Source organism: Cicer arietinum, unplaced genomic scaffold, assembly GCF_000331145.2.
Source record: "Cicer arietinum cultivar CDC Frontier isolate Library 1 unplaced genomic scaffold, Cicar.CDCFrontier_v2.0 Ca_scaffold_6031_v2.0, whole genome shotgun sequence".
NCBI lineage: Eukaryota > Viridiplantae > Streptophyta > Magnoliopsida > Fabales > Fabaceae > Cicer > Cicer arietinum.
In genome coordinates, this window is record NW_027339678.1 from 13,439 (window position 1) to 19,278 (window position 5,840).

Genomic DNA, 5,840 nt, shown 5'->3' on the forward strand with positions numbered 1-5,840 from the left:
GTCGTCGTCATTTGATGAGTGAATTAAGTCACTGCCTTCATCATTCTCTAATTCATCTATTTCATGTTCATCAACTTCTTCTCCAATGTTTGAATCATGACAAAGTTGACTAATAGTCTCATCTCCAATCACATGATCCAAATTTGACATTTCATCCATTTGATATGCAACTTCTTCATTTTGACCTGCTTCAACTTCTTTTATTCCACTCGTTGGTCTTGTTTTGATTGCAGCACAACAACCTTGTTTGCTTCTGACAGTTGATGGATAAGGAACATAATACACTTGTCTTATATTATGGGCCATAGCAAATGGATCAAGTCGTGGATATTTTTTGCCCATACGAGTGTCTACAATATTGGATATCAAATTGATTTTAGTTCCTCTGCTAGATGGATCAAACCACTTACAATAAAACAACACGACTTTTTTTCGCATAATCTAGGAACGTATAGTTAATTTCGTAAATATGCTCAATTATACCATAAAAATCTTCTACTACACCACTGTTAGAGACACTTTTTATACAAACTCCACTATTAATTGTTTCTTTTCCTTCGGTCCAAGATTCAGTGTGAAATTTGTATCCATTGACGTAATAGGTGTGCTGTAACACCCCGTTTTTCAAAGCGAGGGTATATTTTTTTTTTTCAAAAGAATTTAAAATAAAGCAGAGAAATAAATAAAGAAATGCCTTTGGATAAATAATTGAGTCATTATAATTTACAGGCAGCGGAAAAGTTACTCCAATTATAAATCCAAACCATTTACCCAACAACAAATGGTACATGTAACCCATCGAAAATAACATGTCAAGCTGACAATATTAGTATAGGTACAGTCTTCCATTTTAAAATAAATGCAATACAAAAGAAAGACATCTGATCCCTCTATGCCAACCTAATCTGATCATTTTACAACACAACTAAACACCCTGACTGATCTCCACGCGCCCCGTGAGATTCTCCTAACGTAGCTGCAGTCAAGCGTCATATCAAAGATTTTCTCCACTTCTTGGATCCATTGATCCGCCTTCTCTGAACCCTCATCCCCCTTGAACTTAGGAGGATTGTAACGACGGAAGTCTTCCAACCCTCTTGATTCTGCAGCACGGATCTCTCTTCCCCTCTTTTCAAGATCCCGTTGAGTCTTGGCAGCGGTCTGTGCAGCGACAGAAGCAGCCATGTTGTTCATAGCCTCCGCCATTTGGTCATTCCTAGCGTTGGCTCTCGGAGCGTCATTCCTTCTGGGCGGCATGGTTTCCTATAAGAACCATCATCAAGTAGAGTTTTAACACTACTTCAAATAATTCTAAACTAACGTCCGACTAACAACACACAATTAAATTGGACTTGACAACTCAAGTCACCTAAACCGACACATGATCAGATAACAACTCCTAACTTATAGGTCGACCTACAATCTATAACCAAGGTTCCACAGCTCCCAAAGAAAACTAAACCTATGCTCTGATACCACAATGTAACACCCCGTTTTTCAAAGCGAGGGTATATTTTTTTTTTTCTAAAAGTAATTAAAACGAACAAAGAATAAATCAGGAAATGCTTTTGGATAAATAATTGAGTCATTATAATTTACAAGCAGCGGAAAAGTTTCTCCAATTACAAATCCAAAACATTTCTACATAAACATCAAATGGTACATGGAACCCATTCAAAGATGATATAAAACTGATAATATTTGTATAAGTACAGTTTTCCAAAACTAAAATACTCCAAACCAAAAAGAAGGACCCCTAGTCCCTATACATCATCCTAATCTGATCATCCTACCAAAAACTATACACCCTGAGTAATCTCCACGCGCCCCGTGAGATCCTCCTAACACAACCGCAGTCAAGCATTCCCATCTCCATCCCTGTCCGTAGGGTACGAACCAGTAGGGCCGTCCTGACTCTCATCTGAGGGCAAAGCCCAGATTTCCACAATAGTGTAAAGGGTCACCAACCAGAAAATAACAGTTAACACATAGCAATTAAGTTTTTGAATGCTCAAAACAACTTTTTAACTAAGCATGCACCTTAACAGGATTTTCAATGTGCGAAAAGTTCATACATTACATTGCCAATGAAAATGAAGGTAAAATGCAGTTCTCGATCTCCTAATTAACACATGATAAAACAAAACATGGATAGATTCATGAGCAATTAATCATACAACTAAAAATGAGGATTTTCACTGAGCCAATCGATTGGGCAATCGATTGGGGTGAAGATTTTTAATGAAAACAGAATCCTGGGCTGAATTCAATCGATTGGTAAATCGATTGATTGGTTCCTGAGCCCCTGGTTTCGAGCCAATCGATTTCCTAATCGATTTGGTGAGGGATTCTTAATGAAAACAGAATCCTGGGCTGAATTCAATCGATTGGTAAATCGATTGATTGGTTCCTGAGCCCCTGACTTAAGGCCTAATCGATTGGGCAATCGATTTCGAAAGGGATTTTAAAAAGGCTGATTTACAAAATCGATTGGCTAATCGATTTTGTGAATTGGCCAAGTCCCTGTTTACCCATCCAATCGATTGGGAAATCGATTTCCCTGATCAGTTTTCCAAAAATTCATGAATTAACCTAAGTCATTCCTAATCAAGTTCACCACTTAACACTTAGCAATTTCTACGCGATTACTACGACACACAAAGGTTCGATAACCATCATACTCACACACAATACACAACACATAGCACTTAACACCTTCATCTCAGTTATCACGATAAATCAAAATTCGAATCACTCAATCATAAACTCAAATCAAACATGACTCGCGTGCCAGGCACCCTAATGCAATGCGTATATGCCAAAATGCATGGACTCGGAATTCCAAACCAAAACCCTCCTCGAAGGGCCGTAAATCATAATTGTACCGCCTATCGCAGGCCAAAGTACCAATTACCGAGGTGCCACCTATCACGGGTCAGCACGATTTACTAAAATGCGTAAATCATAAACGTACCACCTATCACGGGTCAGTACAGTTTACCGAGGTGTCACCTATCACGGGTCAACACGATTTACTAAAAGAAAAAGCGGGAATCGTAAATGTACCACCTATCACGGGTCAGTACAGTTACCATGGTGTCACCTATCACGGGTCAACACGATTTACTAAAATATAAATCGCAAACGTACAACCTATCACGGGTCCGTACAGTTTACCAAGGTGCCACCTATCACGGGTCAGCACAATTCACCAAAAATGTAAATCGTAAATGTACCACCTATCACGGGTCAGTACAGTTACCATGGTGTCACCTATCACGGGTCAACACGATTTACTAAAATGTAAATCGCAAACGTACAACCTATCACGGGTCCGTACAGTTTACCAAGGTGTCACCTATCACGGGTCGACACAATTTACCAAATGAAATGCATGAGCATACACAGACTCCATTCACAACAATCGTTAAGCAAATGCAGATATTAAAAGATTCCCCATTTTTAATACCCATTTAACTTAAACGACTTTCAAACAACATTAATTAAATAAGTCATTAAGAGATTCCCCGTTCTTAATACCGATTTAACTTAATGATTTTCAAAACAAAACGTTAAGCAAACAGTCATATTAAGAGATTCCCCATTCTTAATATACTTTTGACTTAAACGATTTTCTCGCAAAACATTCAGTAAACGAGTCATTAAGAGATTCCCCATTCTTAATACTCATTTACCGAAACGATTTTCAAAAACGATAGTTAAGTAACCGAGACATTAAGAGATTCCCCATTCTCAACGCCCAGTTAACTTAAACATTTTCCTCAAATACACATTAAGTAAACCGAGGTATTAAAAGATTCCCCATTTTTAATACTCGTTTAACTCTAATGGTTTTCAAATTCCACAGAAACAAATTCAAACATACTTTCACATTCAAACCATAATTCACAGCAACCGCACCAATTAACAAACATCAAGTTTCATTTACCCATAATCATACGCAATGACATTCAAATTCATTTACCACGAAACATTCATCACTATAAACAAAACCTAACTCTAAGGTTTTACCCATAACGCATTAGTTTCGTTTTTCCCCAAATCGATACATTTAACCCTAACAAATTCCTTCCCACACAACCACAGATAAGTCCCTAATGCAAACTAAAAGTTTGGAAGGAGCCCTTACCTCAATGTTAGCTTTATCGTGCGTTTCCGGTACCGCGAGAAATTCCGGTAAAATCTCCGCTCGCAACGCCGCTTCCAAATTAGTTCACTAGCACCGTAGCGTGGTGGTGAGCAACTTTCCCTTCTATCTCTTCGAGAAATGAGGTTTGGATCTAGAAGAAACGGAGGGGTTTGTGTTTGGATCTCAAAACCGTTTTTCTTCGTTTTCGAATCAAAGAGGAAGAGTGGAGTTGCGAAAACCTTGATCTAACTCTCACCCAACCTTGGGTCACTAGCTTTGAAGAAAAGGAAGCAACGAAAACGAAAAATGGAGAAGGATGGAATTTTGGGTTTTTCTCGCGTGAGGTTCAGAGGAAGGAGATGGAAATTTTATGAATTTCCTTCCTTTCTTTTTCTTTCCTTTGTTTTTCCTTTCTTCCTTTTTCCTTCCTTCCTTTATATACTATTTTCTTTTCCTTTTCCTTCCTTCTAGTTTTCCTTTCTTTTTCCCTCCAAACAAACATATAAAAATATAATAAATATAACTTAACAAATATCTCAAAATCTAGATATTTATTAAATTACCGTTTCACCCGAAACGCATAAAATTAACCGTAAAGTATTCACCGCAGTTAATTTCAATTTATTTATCGACGAGAAATTCTAATTGGCATCGAAATATATTTTTGATTATAAAACTCCAAAATATTATTAACTTTGGCTTAAAAGCCTCCGAGCCAAAATCCAAAATACACCAAAAATACATAAATGGTACTTTAAAATTATGGGCCTTACATTACTCCCCCCCTAAAATTAGTTTCGTCCTCGAAACTATGCATCGATAAATAACTCTGGGTGTTGTTCCCTCATCTTGCTCTCCAGTTCCCAAGTCGCATCTCCAGTAATTGGGTTCCAGATCACCTTGACCAACGATTTTTGTATCCATTGACGTAATAGGTGTGCCATTCTTTGAAACTTCTACTCGGGCCCATAGATAAGTGCCTTAAGTGGATGTTGATAGGAGTTTGTTCTTCGAGATGCACTTGTTGTTGAAACCATAATGGGAAATTTGAATGTATATCATCAGATGATTGTCCCGTATTTAAAAATGCCCTGATCGATTACCATATATATGGTGAATATCAATTTAATCATATAATTAAATATAATTAATAAGAAGAGAAATTTAAAACGTACTCAATGTATGGTTTAACTTCAGTGCAGTTAATCAAAACGTGAACATGTGCCGCATTAAATACTTTGCCGCTTGGCTAGAAAATCGGGGAAATCCCTACCAGCATGATGACCAGACAAGCAAAAAACTGATAAAGCATGTGGATGATGTAAGACCCATAATTTTAAAGTATACATTATGTATTGTTGCGTATTTTGGATTTTGGCTCGGAGGCTTTTTGGCCAAAGTTAATATTATTTTGGAGTTTATATGAGCAAAAAGATATTTTGATGCCGTTTAGAATTACTCGTCATTAAATAAATTAAATTAAGTGCGGTGAATCCTTTACGGAGAATTTAATGCGTTACGGGTGAAATGGTAATTTAACAAATATCTAGATATTTTGAGATATTTGTTAAGTTATATTTATTATATAGATATGTTTGTTTGGAGGGAAACAGAAAGGAAAACTAGAAGGAAGGAAAAGGAAAAGAAAAGAATATAAAAAGGAAAGAAGGAAAAAGGAAGAAAGGAAAAA